The 20,067-nt window shown below is 40.2% G+C and overlaps 1 long non-coding RNA gene across 1 annotated transcript in view; it reads left to right on the top strand.

Moving 5' to 3' along the window:
- The first annotated feature begins 17,261 nt into the window (after positions 1-17,261).
- Positions 17,262-20,067, top strand: part of LOC121492148 — a 21,362-nt gene continuing 18,556 nt past the window's right edge. Inside the window, exon 1 of the long non-coding RNA XR_005988124.1 lies at positions 17,262-17,385. This is a non-coding gene — a long non-coding RNA (uncharacterized LOC121492148). The remainder of the gene's footprint in view (positions 17,386-20,067) is intronic.

Raw genomic sequence — 20,067 nt, 5'->3', positions numbered from 1 at the left:
TGTGTATTTAAGACCTTTACATTTAGGATTTTGTTACATCTTAAAATATGTAAAATCCCACAGTCCCTTGAAAAGAAATGTTTGAAGGAATCTCTAGTCTCTAAAGTTAGCTAGATTCTCTGCAACATTCACCTCTTATTTTGGCTCCTCTAATTATCCCTTTTAACTTAATGCTGGTTATTTTTGTTTCTTCCCGTCTTTACTCATACCACATTGTTTACGACTGGTAAAAAAAAAAATCATATTTACATATATTCTCAGTGGTAGCTTGTCAGTGTGTTTCCTTCCCCCATTTACACTAGGGGAGTTGGTGGAGGTTTTGGCTTCTTTTATCCTTTTCCTCCTTCAGTCGAAACAGAATAAATTATCCGTATAATCTCCAACAAACAACGTCTTAACTATTTCCCACTCCTCAAACTTTGGTCTTATTATAACACAAATTAGATTTACCTCAACCAAGAGTCACCTATGGATCACATCATCATGAGAAGGGAGATGGGAGGGGTCCTATTTCCTCCTGATCTGGACCCAAGACAGATATCTTGTGTTATCCAGAAGGGAGCCAAAGCAAGACATCCCCACAGCAATTCCCCGCTCTCCGGTCTTTCTTCTCTTTGTTCTTGTCCCTCACAAATACCTCCCAGAAGGCCAGATTATTTTGTTAGAGACGCTTGAAACTGCCTAAACCCCCAAACAGGACAGAACGTTAGCAAAGTTTATGTAACTGATACTTATTTTCCTCATTATGACCAACACAAAAAAACGGTCTTCCCCTCCTGCTCCTCAGATGATGCCCTTCACTTCCTGTCCAGGTCAGATTCCTCTGCTGGAGGTTCACCGAGGGCTCCACTTCCTGCGGCCTTAGAGCCTGCTTCATTTCCTGTGAACTTGATGCCAGTTTTCCTCACTGGCTCCGTAGCCTGTCGCACCATTTGTTTACCTCTTGCTTGCTCCTGACGCCTTCTGAACTTGTCTCCTAGACCTGCTATTTTCTTTACCCACTCACCAGCCTCACCCTTCCTTAAAACCATCTTTTTCACAAAAGCCATTAGGTAGCTAAGGCCAATCAGAACTTTTTTAATATCCTGTTGATTCTGGTTTGCTTTATTAGCTTAATAGTGAAAATTACCACATGCAGGATTCCATGTCTTTTAAAGGTCTAGAAACTCACACTTAATTAGGAATATTCGATATCTTTTTTTAAAAAAAGGAATATTTGATATCTGGATTGTGCTGCTTATCAACTATGAGTCATGCCTTTCTTTTTTTTTTTTTTTTTTGGTTTTGTTTTTTTTTTTTTTTACCCTGAGCAAGACTACACCTACCAGCTACCTCTCCTGACTCCAAAGGTTAAATTAGTTCTTCTAGTCATTCTTTCTCATAATACCTTATATCTGTTGTTGTTTCATATATGGCCAGCATAATAAATTGTCTAATTATTTATTAGATAATTCCCCCATGCACACACAACCTGTAAACTTTATGAGACCAGGAAAAAGCCAGGTGGTCCTTTGTCAAGCTGTCCTCTTTTCTTTTCTATTCTCCCTTCCTCACTTTCTGCTGCCAACACAAACACAGAGTGTGGCACATATTAGAAGATCAATAAATATATTTTGAATGCACCACAAAATAAAAAAAGAAAAAATGATAATTATGGGGAAGTGATGGATATGTTAATTGGCTTAATTGTGGGAATTATTTCACAAAGTATACATATATCAAATCATCACTTTATACACCTTAAATATATATACTTTTTGTCAATTATACTTCCTAAAGGTGGAAAGAAAAATACATATTGAGTAGATGAATGAATGAAGGAAGGAAGGAATGAAAACTTCTCCCTCTTTTTCATCCCACTCTTCTTTCAATACTACACCTAGTTCTCACCTACAACTGTAATAGCCACTTGGCTCCAGTAGAACCAAGGAAGCATATGTCCTGCCTGTAGTTGATTATGTGAATAATACCTTTGAGGTCCTTCTGGGAACAGCATTCAAGGCAGAGTCACAGTGGTAAGACTTTTGTTTAACTGCAACAATGCATCTTTCTTTAATCATTCCCATTAAGAAAGGAACCTCCCTTTATAAATGTTCTCTATGTCTCTGTCAGTGCATTATTTAACTTGACATGTCTGGGGTCTGTGGTGACAGATTTTGATATATGTATAGGAAATTCTTCTTCAAACATGAATAGAAGTTGGCAAAAGATTGCTTTGCTGTACTACTTTGCAAAAACCACTAATGTGGGGTGGGTTGCACAATAATAAATTATTCAGATCATAAATCTAAAGTAATTAGCTCATCACGATCAATACAATCTAAGTGAATTGGTGTGTGGCATTCAATTTTCGTAATATAATTAGTTTTGAGATACTCAAATTAAGGAGACTAAGATCCTCATAAAAAGTACTGAGTCTCCTGATTTCTAAGTATAATAGTGTATTTTGGTCTTTATACTAATAAGTCTAAATTATGTTATTTTTCCACTTAGATAAAAATTTCTTTTTTTTAAAGGTCTTATTTATTTATTTGACAGAGAGAGAGAGGGAGGGAGAAAGCATAAGCAGGGGGAGCTGCAGGCAGAGGGAGAAGGAGAAGCAGAATCCCTGCTGAGCAGAGAGCCAGATGAGGGGCTCAATCCCAAGACCCGAGCCAAAGGCAGATGCTTAACCAACTAAGCCACCTAGGTGCTCTTTTTTTTTTTTTTTTTTAATCAAATATGTCTGACTGGAGTTACTAAAGTCCTGGCCATTGAGAAATACTCAAAGAATGATGGGAGGTCAGCAAAGGCCATTTGCAGATGAATTTAAGTTATCTTATCATAAGAAAAGTTTTTTTCAACAATTAAAAGCTGGCAGTTTTGAAACTGTTCCCTCTAAACCACACAGGACTTCTCTAAACCACAAAGAAAGATAAGTTTTCTTTCTAATGAGAAACTTTGGATTATCATTCTATTCATATGTCCAGTGTAAACTGTGTCATTTCCATAAACTTATTTTTATGTCCTGTGCTTGCCAAGATAATATATTGTCTCCTGTCTTCAAATTTTTCTGAGCTTGGAAAAGTGATGTCTGCATGACTCATTAAAAGCATAGTCAACAAATTCTTGTTGTTTTAGGTAGAGTTTCTCAACCTGAGTACTAATGACATTTGGAGACAATTTGTTGTGGAGGCTGACCTGTGTGTTGTAGGATGGTTAGCAGCATCCCTGATGTCTTCCTACTCAAAGCCAGTAGCATCTCCCAGCTGCGACAACCAAAAAGGTCTCCAGACATTACCAAATGTCCTGTGGGCGGCAAAATTGCACCCAGGGTGAGAACCACAGTTTTCAAGTATTATTGCCTTCCAAATAAGAAGGCATTATTAAATCATTATCTGTCTTTCTCTTTATTCTTTATCACTAATGCTAATAACCATTCATGGAAAAATATTTAAAGCCTCACAAGAAAAATTCACCACAATTAAAGCAAATGAAAGAATGCATTTCAGCAGAAATTGATCTTTTCCCTTTTCCTGATTATCCGAGTAATTTTGTCTCTTGCCCCAAACTCTTTGCTTTGTCAGTGGAGACCTGAGACTTGCAGCTACAGCAACGAGTGTGTCTGTGGGGTGACTAATAAGGTAGCAGTGTGGTGCAATGGTTAAGGGGTCCTACTCACATCAGATGCCTGGATGCCTATTCTGGCCTAAATACTTTTGTGCCTCAACTTTTCTTATCTAAAAAATGAGAATGATGACAACAGCAGTACTTATTCAGGTTTGTGGTAATACATAACAATAGTAGACTTATCATGTGTACTTACGTGTTAATTAGCTGTTATTAGTTAATTATTATGAAGTAAGTTGCCAGATCACGCAGAGATTTGCTATCTTTGCCCTGGCTGCTGCAGCCAAAACTTCTAATCAATAAACATATAACTATCATTTCCTTTAACCCTGAATTCCGGGGGCTTGGTGGGCTCTGCTTTCCAGCAACACTCCATAGATGAATTACTCTGCAGCTTTCATAACTCTAGGGACATGTTCACCCTATTTTTTTTTTAAAGATGATGGAAATTGATTTTTACCTTTAATTTTTGCTTACAAATAATTCATCTGTTATGAGAAAAATAACAAGCTCCAAAGGGAAAATGCAGACACCAGTCTGTTCCCCACTGCCTTGAGTCGAAGGATAAGAATTATCTACCACCAATAAGCTTAATGAGAAACAACCTTTAAGCTGTAATTTCAATAGACTATAAATTGAGGTATAGCTCTACCCATTGTGATGTTCTTCTAAAATGCAGAGTTAAATACTGTCTCATTACTCTGTCTTATTAGCTGGGACTCTTTCTGATGAAAGTGACTAAAACCCAATTAAAATCAACCTAAGGAAAAAAAAAGTGGGAGGGAATTTATCAGCTCTTGCAACTTGGAAGTCCAGGGGCGTTCTGGCTTTAGATGGAGCTGGATGGAGCTCAAGTCTTATCATCAGTTCTGTGTCTCCAGGCTCTGCTTTCCTCTGTTGTGCCGGTTTCTTTCTCTCCAAGTGAGAATTCATCTCTTATCAAAATGAAGGAATTAAAAAGGAAAAAGCATATTGAGAAGCCAAAGCAATGGCTACTATCCTAGATAATATCCTGCTTTGCACATAATAAAGAAATGAGCTAAATAGAGACCTGCTCCCTTAAGAAATCCAAGTTCTACTCGTTATTCAGAGTTCAGGAAAATTGCCATCTCTGCCATGAAGCCTTCTTTGATAACCTTACCCCTAGTAATTGCTACTTTATCAAAATACTAATGCACTTACTGTCTACATAGTTTATTTTGCAAAATAGCATGAATTACTTTGTATTATTAACTATATGTAGAAAATATGCTCATATATAGTGTATATTTCCAACTCAATTCTTTTTTAGAGAGAGAGAGAGTTCACACACACATCCACACACCTGAACACACGAGCTGGGGCGGGGTGAGGGCCAAAGGGTGAGGGATAGAGAGAATCTTAAGCAAGCTCCATGCCCAGAGTGTGAAACTCCATGCGGGGTTTGATGTCACAAACCTGAGATCATGACCTGAGCTGAAATCAAGGATCAGACATTTAACTAACTTGGCCATCCTGGCGCCCCTCAATTCTTTTTTGCAATCACAATTATTTTTTCTTATTATAAAAGTTACACCTACTTCAAATTATACCTGGCATATTGAGCACTCAGATTTATTATAGATTTTTCTCAATCTCCCTTGCCTTCTGCCCATGTGATGATAAAAGGATTTTATTTAAGGCATAAATATTCAAGGCCAAAGAAGAAGCAAAAGCATGATGAACTGTACAGTCCGTGGTAACTGACTTTGCAAAGCCAAGGAACAAGAACCGCTTTGGGAGAAGCTCAGAAGTAAACTGGTGTGTGCTACAGAATCCCAGAAAGACTTAGGAAGAGTTCCATATACCTCTGAAAGTGGTGATTCAGTTCTAGAGGAGGCTGCAAACTGAAGGCTTAATTAAATGTCCATGTTGAATCACTATGTCACACACCTGAAACTAATGCACATGGCATATCAACTATACTTCAATTAAAAAAAAAAAAAAAGCACTGAGTCCACCACCTAGGACTCCTCTATGCAATGGAGCAGCACTGCTGCCCCTCCCCAACCTAGCAGAGAAGGAGGTAAAACAGGGAGACTCAGGCATCAAAGTTAGCAGGCCCAGTTGGGGTCAAGGACATACTATCAAAATCAAGGACACTTGAGGTACCTAGTTGGTGCAGTCGGCTGAGTGTCAGACTCTTGATTTTGGCTCACGTCTGATCTCAGGGTCATGAGATCAACCCCTGCATCCATGGGGCTCTGCACTCAGCAGACAGCTTGAGATTCTCTCTCCCTCTCCCTCTGCCCCTTCTGCTCTTGCTTTCTCTCTCTCTCTCTCTCTCTCAAATAAATAAATCTTAAAAAAAAAAAAAATCAAGGACACCAGGCCCAGCTGACGTGGAGGAGTGGTCTGTGCACACTAATGCAACTTCATCCCTAACTACAGCAACAGTAATGATGTCATTGTTGCTTTCATTTGTTGAACGTTGACTATATACCAGCCACTGTGCTCAGCATTATATATGCATAATATCACATCTAATCCTCACATCCTGTGAGCTAAGTACTATTTTGTACTTTAATAAAATACTTTAAGGGCTGCCTAGTTAAGCTTCTGACTCTTGATTTCAACTTAAGGCATGACCTCAGGATCGTGAGATCGAGCCTCAGGTCAGGCTCTGTGCACTGGGTGTGGAGCCTGTTTAAGATTCTCTCTCCTTCCAGGGGGATCCTTAGGTGGCTCAGCAATTTAGTGCCTGCCTTTGGCCCAGGGCATGATCCTGGAGTCTCAGGATCAAGTCCCACATCGGGCTCCCGGCATGGAGCCTGCTTCTCCCTCTGCCTGTGTCTCTGCCTCTCTCTCTCTCTCTCTCTCTCTGTGTGTGTGTGTCTCTCATGAATAAATAAAATCTTAGAAAAAGAAAAAAAGAAGATTCTTTCTCCTTCCACCCTTCTTTCCCTAAAAAAGAATTAAATAAAACACTTTACAAGGGAAGTAAAAGGTTATATAACTGGTTAAGTTATAGTAAGATTAAGTAACTGGCTGAAGAACTCACAACTAATAAATGTCAAAGCCCAAGTTTGGACCCTGAATCACTACACTAAATGACCCCCCATTTATCAATTAATTTGTTCATTTATTCATTCAACAAACATTTGCTATGTGTCCAATACTGACTCATCAAGATTTGTAAAGATGAATATAGCATATGGTCTCTAACCCCAAGAAGCTCTCAGTATAAAGAGGGCAACAACTCTTGGGGTGACTCGGTGACGGGCACTAAGGCAGGCAGTTGACAGGATGAGCACTGGGTGTTATGCTATATGTTGGCAAATTGAACTCCAATAAGAAAAAATAATAAAAATTTTTTAAAAAGAGGGAAACAAATCAATAAACAAGCATAACTGGTACATTGAACAAGTAGGTCCCACACTGGAGTTAGAGAAAGGATTCTATTATTTCTCTCAGCCAGTTCTCTGACTCTGTTCTGAGGCCTGTGTCTTCCCTACATGGAAAGGAGATGAAATCTTAGGCAGATTCTGTAAACTCTTTTGAACACTCTGGTGCACAGTCCCTCCATCTCTGCTAGTCAGAAGAACAGTCTGATTTTAACTCAATAATCCGAACCTCATTCACAGTTAAAGCTTCTCAGCTCCCCTGGCTGGGCAACAATCAGTGGGGAAGAAGGGGTATGATGGGCTTCTCCTGTGTCTCTTGGCCTTGTGCTCCTCTCTTCTGTGCCTTCCCAGTACTGTCTCTGGCTCCCCCAGGGATGGAGGGAGAAAAAGAAGGGTAAACAGGAGGAGGTGACTTATCTATCCAGTACTCTTGTGATAGACCAGCAGTGTTCTGTGGCCTTGAAGAGTTTTAGAGTTGACTGTTCCCAAGAAGGGGGCTCTTTTGTGCAATCTCACAATACCCCCATGGAGCCCTCTGAAGAGCCAACTGACACAGGCTATGTCTCTCTTCTGGCTTCTGATCTCTTGTTCTGCCTTCAACCACCCAGAGTCACACTTCTTCTGGAGTAACTGCTCTCTTCCATATCTTCTTGAGCAGGATTCCGGAAAGGCTCCTATGACTCCCCTGTCCAGTCGATAAGAAACTTTTACACACTCTTTTGTCAATCATTGTGAATGCAAGTGCAGCTTATTCCTCATAAAGACTGTTTCTCTGTGTTCTGGCAGTAGGCAAGTGGCTCTAGCCCTAGTCCCTTGCCTTCAGTGCGGTCAGGCCCAGGACCAGTGCCTATCCCTTTGCCCTCAAACCCCATGGCACTTCTGTGTTTCTCTTGAATGGTCCTGTTGAAGGCTTCTTGCTTGACAATGGAGACTTGAGGGGTGGTAGCTCTCAGGTCTCCCTCTTGATCATTGCACATATTTTTACTTCTAGAGCATTATTATGCTTACAGAGACAATTCACGGTTTCGCTTAATTTTCCACTGAGGTCACATGCTATTTTTAGAACTGCATTCTATGCAAAATATATAAAAAACAAGCTCAGAGCCATGGTTCCAAATACAGACTATGTAACCTCTGAGAACAAGAAAGCCTCTGGGGTCTTGTTTCTGATGGCATTTATCCATAATCAGAAAGATCAAAAGCCACTCGAGAATTATTTATAAGTCAAAAGGTGAATAAATGACCCACACAGCAACAACTTTTCAGATACACAAAATTAGGTCTGATTGTCAACATCTGAATTGCATTCATTAATTCTTTACTTGCATGGCTTGCTTTTGATAGATCATTTGGAAATAATCTTATCCCTGATGCTACTTGTTTCTCCCAGACACTACCATGCACATGGACATGTATTATTTTTATGGATGTCTGGAACTTGCTGTCCCCCAAAAAAAACTCATAAAAATTCTGAGAGCAATAATAGCTAAACTATATAAAGCCAGGATAGGCCATCTAGTTTGGTTCCTCTTTGAATGATTACTTGGTATATTCCACAATTTCAAGGCTAAAGAGATTATTTCCTCAACATCATTGTCTCAACCTTGTATTGCCTTAATTGGATTCCCCATTGCCTATAATATCAGCCTTTACCAAACATTGTGATAATCCTATTTGTTATCAATGGGATAATGAGATTTTTCTTGATTAAACACAAAGCAAACTTTAATACTCAAATCTCACTAGAAAACAGAGAAGTGAGGCGCCTGGCTGGCTCAGTCGGTTAAGTGTCAGACTTGATTTTGGCTCAGGTCTTGATCTCAAGGTGGTGACATCAAGCCCTGAATGGGGCTCCATGCCCAGCATGGAAATTCTTGAGATTCTCTCTCTCTCTGCCCCTCCACCCTCTCTCTCTTAAAAAAAAAAAAAAAATTAGAAAACACAGAAGCTTCTTATTAAATAGTTTCTAAATGTCTTTCCTCTTACCAGACATGATTGTAAATCAATATCAATCACAAAACCCACAAATTCCATGGTCAAAATATCCCACAGAGGATCACCCTAGTCTGCTACTACCCTATAGGAAGTTCCCAAGACTAGGCTTAAATGTTGTTTTCTCTCTCTCTCTCTCTCTCTCTCTCTCTCAAGATTTATTTATTTGACAGTGGCAGGGGAAAGGGGGCAGGGCAGAGGGAGAGGGAGAAAGAAACTTAAGCAGACTCCATACTGAGCATGGAGCTGATGTGGAGCTGGATCTCACCACCTTGAGATCATGACCTGAACCAAACCAAGAGTTGGTTGCTTGACTGACTGAGCCACCCTGGCACTCCTTAAATGCTATTTTCTTAATACCTATACCTCCCCCAGGCTCCCAGAAGGCCAATCTATCACCTTTGTCTCAGCATCTCCTGAGCATATACATCAGGCCTGGCACATAGTGGGCCATCAATAAATGTGGACTGAATTGTTTTGTTGAATTTTAAGTAAGCCAGACCTCTTAGCAATCACATCATTGGTGTTTTGAACCTTTTTTTGTTTTTAAGTTTGCTCACAATCAGCAGTTGTTTTATTGCTTTGACAATAAAAATTAAATCAAAGAGGAATAATTTATAGAAGGAAGTGGAGTTTGAGTGATTTAAGGCCATTTTGTGTCTCTCTTGCTCTGCTTTGGTCTTCTACCAAGCAACTCTGCCTTTAGCTTTCAATAAGAAAAAAGGAAAGGAGAGGAGGAAGGTTAGAGAGATTGGGTCAGGTTCTCAGAGGAGAAAAGAAACACCACTATTGTCATAAACTACAGGAAACATTTCTTGAGCCTAGCAATTTGGGTGCAAATACAGGATCAACTGAATTACGTAGAAGCTCTGCTTTGGAGAAGACAACTTATGAAGAGCATTTCCAAGTTATGGAAGCCTATGAAGCCTTATGAAGTTACACTTTCAACTTGCTTGGACTTTTACAAGAGGTCTACACTGGGATCCCTGGGTGGCTCAGCGGTTTGGTGCCTGCCTTTGGCCCAGGGTGTGATCCTGGAGACCTGGGATCTAGTCCCTCATCAGGCTCCCAGCATGGAGCCTGCTTCTCCCTTTGCCTCTCTGTGTGTGTGTGTCATTTCATGAATAAATAAATAAAATCTTTAATAAAAAAAAAAAGATCTACACTGTCAAAATAATCCTCCACTATTCCATTTATAATGTGAAAGTGGAACAAACTTTTTCATTAATGTGTTGAAAATATTCATTTGAAAAATGTGGATATTAATTTTAGGAAAAACTTTGTGATAGGATAGGGTTGAATTTTCTGATTTAACGTAATTCTAGGTATCCTTGTATCATCAATGTGTGTTTATGACTACTTTATGGGCCTCAAGCTTGATGTTTACTATGCTAAATTATTTGAGAGGATTGTGATTGTAGCTTTGTCTTTTTGACATGTGATCGATCATGACTATATCTTATGTGACACCGAGTCCTTGGTCAGCCCTGAGTTGCAACATCAGCGCTAAGGGAGAAAATGTTCCATTTTATGGAAGATGTGATTTCTAAGAAAGCAATGTGGCAAGAAACAAGACTCACTATAAAATCTAGGAATGTGTATTTATGGCTACAAACCGATAACAGGAAATGTCTTAAGAAAAAGGAGACTGGCAGATTGTAGGATGGATCAGCAGCAGCAGCTTTCCGGAGAAAATAGGCCTCAATCTGTTATCTGAAGGGCAGGGAATAGAATGAAGATGAGAAGACATGCTGTCAGTGGTTACAGTCATTGTTGTTTAACATCTTTTCAACAGAAAGTGTCTTATTGCTTAGGTCAAGTCACAGCAACACTCAGGCCATAGAAATGGGTATATAAATGTGTTTTCCTTTGTAATGTAATCAATCTGATCGCTTGCTGACCATGACCCAGGGTCCATCTTGGGTATCAGAGACTATAAAGACAGTTGCAACCTGGTCTTTGTTTTCAAAAGGCTCCCAACCTGGTATGTAAGATAGACAAGTAGATAGTGCAGTAAAGCCAGTGCTATCGTAGAGGTAGTGTTGGAATACAAGGAGCAGATATGAAACTACATTTACGGGCACAAAGGAGGCTCCTTAAGAAAATGTATGAAAGGATGAAGATGAAGACATCCAAAAAAGAGGCCAAACTGAGCCACTAGACTAGCCAAAGGCAGGTGCCCTTCCAAAACAGGGGTAGCCTCAGCCCACCCTGCTAATCTGCCACATGGAAGGGAAGAGAAAAGCATTTGTCCTAAAGGCACTGCCCCTCAGGGAAGAAGGCTCAAAGCCACTGTGTTTCTTCACCAAGGCCCCACCACCACCACTGTGTCCACCAACTGGACATTCCTGGTGGTCTCATTGGTGACAGACGTGTCCCAGAGTCCCTCCCCTGAAACTGAACCAGAGGAAATAATGAGCTACTTCTAGGACTTAGAGGATAGGGCTTCAGTATATGACGTTTGGAGAAGCTGACTACATTTTACCCCACTCATGTCTTTGGAAATAATGGGGTAGAGGTGCAAGGAAGGACCCCTTCTCAGTACCCCATCATTATCCCAGCCTCCCATTTCCTGTCCAATTCCTGCTCTGAGTCTTTGACCCAGTCAAGAGAAGCCTTATCTCTACTACTGTTCTTTTAAATCTCTCTTACACAAAGATCAAGACTTTTCAAATTTAACCAAGAATTTAATTCTTTGTTCTCTGGCTCTACTTCCCTTTCCCCTACCTCTGGCTGGCCAATTAGGGATAGGGATAAGCCAAATTTGGGGGCAGGGGAGGTGCAGGGAGAAATAAAAGGAGAATATGTTTTTTGAAAATCTATTACTATCTCACCCCTCTTAAACACATGGCTTTGTCTATCAAATGAGGTAGTTGCTGCTATCCAGAATTGTGACTGAAAACTTTTAACATGGATGAAAAGTAAACAGATCTACCTCTGAGATACATCATGGGTTAAACAAGTTTTCTATGGGGTGACCTAAAAACTAAACACCAATTGCAATCAGAGAGGGGGGAAAAAAAGTTTCCAAACCCAAACTTTATTTACCATGTATTGTATAGATGATTTTGTTAATATGCAGTTTGATACATTTAATCTTGTGCATTTACAAGTGCACATGTGAATGATTTATATACTCATAGTATCAAAGAGTTTCTTGTTTCTGTCATAGATATGTTTATGTTACCAGGAATATATGATTTCTTTTCTTTCTACTCAATTTTTCCTAATCTAAATTAATTCAACCTAATTTTCCATCCTGCCAATCTCCTGCAGGTTTTTTAATGATAAGCCAGGAGTCTTCTTTGTGTGCTTTTTCTCAGTGATCCTGTGTAGTGGCCACATATACAGTCCTAAATATCCCGGTGGTCTCCCACTTTGGGAGCAGATCTCTAATAGGTGAACCCAGTATTTACAGTAGCTGCTGCCACACAGCCACCAAAACAGCTTTTAAGTGACTGCTCCTCTTAACTGCTTCCATCTGTCTCTCCAGCTCTAAATGGTATGTTGGAGTGCTCCAGGGTTCAGTGCTCTGACCTCTTTCTTATCGATTTATCTATCTACCCAGGTGAGCTCATTTAGCCCCAGGGCTTTTAAGATCCCAAACTTATAACTCCAGCCCCAACCTCTCCTGTGAACACATATCTAGCTGTCTACTTGAAGTCCTTACTTGGAAGTATCTCAAACTTCAAATACACTAAATAGAACTCCCAATTCTCTGCCACCACACATAAACATGCACATACACACACAAAACATGCTTCCCGGAGTATTCTTCATCTCAATAAAAGAAGACTCCATTCATCCAATTCTTACAATTTCTCAAGCTGAAATCCTTGAAGTCATCAGTGACTCTTCTCTTTCTCTTATATCCAGTCTATATCCAGGACAAAATGACATTTTGCCCTTAACTACACCAGTGCCCTGAGCCACCATCCAAGCCACTATCTTCTCTCACCTGGATTATTACACGAGCTGTCTAACTGGCCTCCTTGCCTCCGCCATTCCTTTCCCACAGTGTATTCTCCGCAGACCAGACTCACAGTCAGAGTGAGTTTCTTAAAATGGTAAGTCTGATGAGGCCAGTTCTTTGTGCATAATATTCCCATACCTTCCTACCTCGTGGAGTAAAACACAAAGTCCTTCACCATAACTTACATGACTGTGCATGACCTGCCCTTCCTTAATCTTGAAGCTCTGACCTTATCTCTTACCTCATCTCCCCAGTCCCCTCTACTCTCACGTAGTTCCAACTATACTGGCACACCTCACATGTGCTAAGTAGCTTCCCCATGACAGTTGCTCTTGCCATTCTCTCTGCCTGGAATGTCCTTCTCAGAGATAACCTTTACTTCAAGTTTCTGCTCAGATCTCACCTTATCACAGATGTCCCTGACCATCCTACATAGAGAAGCCAAGCCCCTGCCCAGTCTTTTCCTATTCCCCTCACCCTGCTTTATTTTCTTACATAGTACTTGCTGCCTTCCTGGAGACAGGCAGGCCAGTTAGACAGCTTTTGTAAAAACCTCTAACACATTATACATTTTTCTGTCAACTGTCTCTCCACATTACTTAATATACTCTATAGAAACAGGAACTTGGGACGTTTTATACTCTACCCTACCCACAGCAACTAGAACAGAGATTGGCACGGGGTTCATGGTTTTTAAGTACTTGTTGAATAAATAAATGAAAAAAAGTTTTAGAGACCTCAAAACATTATATTTCCTGATGGCTGGCCACATGGTTTCTGGTTATAGCTGGGAGGTGTTCCACTGGAATTGCCCTACTTCAGCCCAAATGGCTAATGATAACCTGGGTATCGTGGTCAATATTGGCAGTACATCTGGAAACATTATCTTGCCCAGGTCCCCAACCCCGGAGGGCCTGCACCTGCAATAATACATGCAACTTTAGTTGTTCTAACTCAAGAAACGTCCAAATAAAAGCAAGTACAGAGGTCCAGGAAATGGAGAGTACTGCCAGAATAAGCAGGACATTTCAGTCTGGAATGATAAAAGATGAGGAAATATGATCAAAATTTTAATCATAATCTTGTGGGTGCTTGGGTAGCACAGTTGGTTGAGCATCTGACTCTTGATTTTGGCTCAGGACATGATCTCAGGGTCATGAGATCGAGCCCCATATCAGGCTCTACACTCAGTGTGGAGTCTGCTTGAGTTTCTTTCTCCCTCCCCCTCTGACTCCCCACCCCCTCCCCACACACACACCTACACTCTCACTCTTACATTCTCTCTTAAATAAATAAATTTTTTTAAGGACCATAATGTTGTGATCAAGCCCAAGGTGAACTTGTATATGAAATTGAAGATACAAAAGAAACAAAAGAAGGAAACTCTTTAAAACTTGGAAGGTAGTATGATGTGATAGAAATATCACACGGACAATGAGATAGGGACACTTGAGTTTACTTTTTTTTTTTCAAAGATTTTATTTATGAGACACAGAGAGAGAGGTGGGGAGGGCAGAGACACAGGCAGAGGGAGAAGCAGGCTCCATGCCTGGAGCCCGATGCGGGACTCGATCCCAGGTCTCCAGGATCAGGCCCTGGGCTGAAGGCAGGTCCTCAACCGCTGATCCACCCAGGGATCCTGACACTTGAGTTTAAACCTACGATCTAGCTGCATGACCTGAGACATGAACTACTATGAACTAAAGTTTGTATGTACAATTAAAAATAATGGTACTTATGCTATAAGTACCATTATGAAGACAATGAACACATAAAACACACAGCAAATGCTTATTCTCTTCCTGTGATAAGGAACATATTCACTTATAACATATAAGTGAAAAGAAGTCCTAAAACAGAAGGCAAGCTTAGGTAGGTTTTGTATAGGATGAGAAGAAACAGTAAATGATAGAGGTAGGAAATACGTATTATCTTATGTTCATTCGGCACTTTAGTCAAACTATTTTCACTGACTTAATCTCCTTTAACCTCATAAGCTATCTTAGGAGATAAGAAAAGTAGGTATTATTAACCCATTTTATAGATGAGGAAACCAAGGATAGAATTTGTTCTAAGTCTTTTTAACACAAGTTCAGTGATCCTCCCACCACTCCACAGGGCCTCTTTATAGAATTTAAAGCACTTCTCAGAAAAGCTTAGTCACTTAGGAGAGACTCACTATGGGTGATTAATGAAAACAAAGATGTCTGAGGATTTAGTTTGTAAGTGGAGTTAAGAACTACCAAATGCTTTCTCAGAACACCTCACAGGCCTGTTATGAAAATATCCAGCTGGATGAGGCCTGGACCTAATTCTCCAGAGCAAGTTTCTCAGAGCACAGTTTGCTGTCCTTAACTGGGCATGAGTGCAGTCCATCCGTGAGACGTGCCCATGGACATTTTCTTCCTGCCTCTGGTTTTGGAGGGCATGTTGTTGTGCATTCCCAAGGGCGGAGGGCAGACTTGGGAGGCCTGGGTCTTCAGTCACAATAATCCCAGTTACCAGAAACAGCTAAACCAAATTTATAACATATGTTTCCACAGCCTCAAATACCCACCATTTGTCCCATGACCTTCTGTCTTTAAACAAATGCCAAACAAGGAGATTCAATTATTCAGTCAGTCTAATAAGGAATTGGTTTATGCTGAAACTCAGTGCTAGGTTTATGTAATTTTACACTGTGGGTTAAACTTAAAACTTTATGCCAGCTTGTATCTGCAGTCAAGGAAGATTTCTACCTTTCTTTATAGTTAAATTAGTTTCCAGGCAGAATTGATCCTCAAAGGAGAAAAAGTCAATCATACCACACCAGCTTTTGTAATGGAAAACAACAGAGAAATAGCATCCATTCATCCATGCAACAAATATTTACTGTGATCTTTCGAAGTGGCAAGCACCATACAAGGTATTGGGACTATAAAATGGACAAGAAACAGTCCTTGGTCTCAGGTTCAGGGTTTTGTGGGCAGACACTGAGCAATCTAAATCATTTACAACATAATGTAATATTACGATGAAAAGAATTATAAGGTGTAATGGGAGCTTATGTTACATAATTATTGAATATTCCTAGGAGATAATCACCTCAGTAATTAGGATGACCAACTCATTCCAGTTAGCCTGGGACTTTCCTGATTTTGTCACTGATAGTCCCAGTGTCCTGGGCAAAGTAGGATGGTTGGTTATCCTACCTATGATCCTAAACCAAAAAGAAAAAAAAAGTTGATTTTGCTCTCCTTGAAAAAGACGACGCTTATTCCCAGGGGCACAAGGGATCAGAATGACCTCATCAGACTGAAGACTCAGTAGTTGGTGGAAAAATAGATGTCCCCCATGGTTCTTTCAGAGACAAATGAAAAACAGCCTGACATGTTCATAGAGCTCATGCGTGGTTTCCCTGACCCTTGACTAGAGTCCTCTGTTTAACCTGTATGAACATTTGTCTATTCATCTGTAAAACTGTAGCAGATACGGTATTAGTCAGGCTAAGCCAGATTCAGCTGCTAAATCTTAGTGTCTTATAACCCCAAAAGTTTATTTGCATTTCAGGTCAGCTGGGGCCATGCAGCTCATCTCCTCATTCTAGAAGCCAGGTGAATGGGGCAGCCACCATCTCAGCTGTAGTCCATCCCCAGTTCAAAGGGAAAGAGCAACATTCTTCCTGCCTCAGAAAACATTCTCTCACCATCCAGCAGTCATCCTTAAACTAATGCTTTTGGTTGATTTTAGGCATGTTTTGTTGCAACAGCAGTCACCTGGCCTATTCTGACCAATGGGGATACCCCCTGGAGCAGCAATTACCCATAGAGGAAATAAGAGTAGTAGAGAGTGTCAGTCCCCTCTTAAAGTTAGTGCTGAGGTTAGGGTAGGGTTAGGGTGTTGCTAAAGATCAGCATTCCTGGTTTGACCTTTATAGGAACTCGTAAGTTTCTCACAGAGCAACACTTTTTCCATAGCCAGAGCCTGCAGCTGTGGTCCCACCCAGCTCTTCTGACAAATACCTAGCAGCCAGCCAGTCACAGGGCCAGGAAGTATGGTTGGCACAGCAATTCCCCTCCCTGCTACTGAAAACATAACTGTGCTGCATCATTCTCATGTTTTAAAATGGGCTTTTTCAAGCCACTGGATCATTTGGAACATATTTCTCATGAGTTTTATGACATTTTAACTCTATGCCCCTCCGTTTGAGTTTCATCGCGAGTTTCCTGTTCATGCTAAAGATAGTCATAAACAAACTCTGTGGTCTGTATCTCAAAAAGGGAAACATATGTAAAGTCCAATTATCATCTCTTTTCTCTGAGAATGGAAGGGCTCTGCTTCCTACAGGGTAACGTTCATTTGCTAATCGCCCTTTGACTGGCAATAAATGGCTCCTCTGAACTGATGGCCTCTCCTTTTTAGAAATCATTCAAAAGAATCCGGTGGATAGCTGCAACATCTGATTATAAAGTGAGTAGCAAAAAGGGTTTTTCCTCTAGGGATCATGCAGCAGGAGTTTCAACATGGTTGAACTTTTATGTAACTGAAGTCATCCATTATGTTCTGACGAGCATGTGCATAACATACTGCCTATGTAACTGGGACATCAAAAAGTTCTGACCTTTTAGTTAAGTGAAATGAAATGTTTCTCTTAGTCTGATGGCCGAATTGGTCTTTTAAAAAATTTTTTCATAAAAGTTTAATTCTGCTTAGGTGAGTCCCATTATGATCTTGCTTGGAAATGAGTTATCCTACAACATGAGTTTTCTAGTGACTAATTTCCTCTTTTGTTCAGTATAGCAATTACTTAGCTGTGTTCTTATGCATTAAAGCACATTCTCTAGAGTTCAATTTATTTAGCTTCACTCCTGATGACATTGGGAATGAAATTTCAGCATAATCTCATGAGGATCCATGGACAGGAAATTGTCCAATGGTGAAACTCCAGTGAGACAGCAAAAGACCAGCTTGCATCTGAAGTTGAAGATGTTGGATAGTGGGAGCCTGGAAACAAGCATAAAGGAAATGGTTCCTGGGGATAGAGGGATTATCTCCCAGGCAACACTCAGCACAGGAAATAATTACCTTTCTTACCGAAATCACTAGAGGTCTATTAGGTTCCTCCTTTTTTCATGGGCAGACTTACAGGCAGTGGGAATTCTAGATGAGACATCCATAAAATAGATGGTATTCTCAACACGCACTATGAGTACAGTATAAGGGACTGCAGAGTCACATGGCCTACGTTGCACAAATCTGTGCAGTCCTAAGCAGGAACAGAAAAGGAATTAATTTTTCCCAACATGGGAGCCTCATATCCCTAAGTTTCCACCAAGAGACTTAGGGGAATCAGGAGTGACACACAATTCAAAGTCTCATTCACTTTCTTGTTGATTCCGTGACTGTTTATTACGTCAGGTTGCTCTACTAGGTTCTGGGAATTAATCAGCAAATGAGATAACCTTAGTCCCTGACAGAACAAAGCTTATGTTCTACTGGAGTTCTCCAGCATGATACAACTACTTTCAAAATTATTTAATTAGTGTTGTGTGAAGTGTTGCAAAAAGAGAAATGTCGGATATTAGAAGAGCATATAACAGGGAACATACCTGGTCTGAAGTTCAGGGAAGGCTACCCTGACGATATGTTGTAAAAACTGAGAGGCCTTAAAGGATGAGTTTTAGTTAACTAATCAGAGAGGTGGGGTAAGAAGATTATAGACAGAATGGGAAATACTAAGACCCTCAGGTGGAGAGAAGAATGGCATTCTCAAGGGACCGAGCTACAGCCAGGTGGCTGGAGCACAGATGCCAAGCAGGTGAGGAGAGAGCAAGGCTCTGAAGGCTGCCAAGGGCTTGGGGTCTGAGCTGATAGGGGGAACATGCTTGACTGATAAATTGTGGAAGTAATGTAAGTTACATTATTATTTGCTTGTAAACAAATAATAAATTACCTGGTAAAAAATGATATGAAAAAATCCTTGAAAGTTTCCTTTTACCATCTACCCTCCACCCCAACTCATAGTGGTTAAGAGTAACCGCTATGAACAGTTTTGTGTGGGGATTTCTAAATCTATTGCTTTAAATATTTTAAAGGGAAAGTTGCTTTGTATTGTCCTTACATAAATTAAACTATGCATATTATTGTGAAATTTTTCATTTAGTATTGTGACATAGCAATCTTTCCGTACTTTCTATATTTGGATCTACAACATTCTCTTATTTATTCTTCTATTAGCGGATCTTTTTTCAAAATTACAAGTAGTATTGCCATTGATTTCCAGGAACATGGGATTCTAAGCCAAAATCAAGGCCTCCCTCTCCCACACTAAACAATAGAAATTCCTAACCAACTCTGATCAAAATAATATTTAAAATACATAACTACCTCAAAAGAGGGAGAGGAAAACCCACAGTTGCCACCAACATAGAGGGAAAGGAGAGCCAGATTGGGGTTGTCTTGGTTAGAGGCCCAAGTGTCTCAGGCCTGTGGTTCCCATGCAGGCAGGAGTAGGAGATGAGACCTCAGTGTGCAGGAGGGCGTGAGCGAGTAGCTGGGACTGTCACATGGCCATCAAAAAAAGGATCAGAAACACATTGTCTAAGAACCAGAGGAGTCATGAATAAGCCTGCCATAACCCAGAACCTCTTTTGGAAGAAAAAATAGCACCTTGTGAAGTTGAAACTTCAAGCCTGTACCATATGTAGGTTCATAGGAACCCTGAGATAAGAAATTAGCATAAAAACCTCCACATGGAAAACTAGAAAACATTACTGAAAGAATATAAAGAAGATCTAAATAAACGAAGGAGTGTATCATGGTCAAGGACTGAGAAACTCAATATTGAAATGATGTCAGTTTTCCTCAAATTGATCTACAGACTCTGTACAATTCCAGTTCAAAATCCCAGTGGCTTTTTTTTTCAAGTGGAAATTAAAAAGCTGATTCTAAATTTATGTGGAAAAGAAACAGGCCAGAAATAGCCAAAACACTCTTGAAGGAGAACAAGTTGGGAAGATTTATTCCAGATATCAAGACTTAACATTAAGACAGTACAATATTGGCATTATTTCCAGGTGAATTATAGATCTAAGTGTGAAAGGTAAAACAATAAAGCCTCTAGGATTTAACACAAAGAGTATCTTTGTGACC

The sequence above is a fragment of the Vulpes lagopus genome, chromosome 5 (assembly GCF_018345385.1).
Source record: "Vulpes lagopus strain Blue_001 chromosome 5, ASM1834538v1, whole genome shotgun sequence".
NCBI lineage: Eukaryota > Metazoa > Chordata > Mammalia > Carnivora > Canidae > Vulpes > Vulpes lagopus.
Note: the sequence above shows the minus strand (reverse complement) of the source record. Positions and strands in the feature narration are given on the sequence as shown.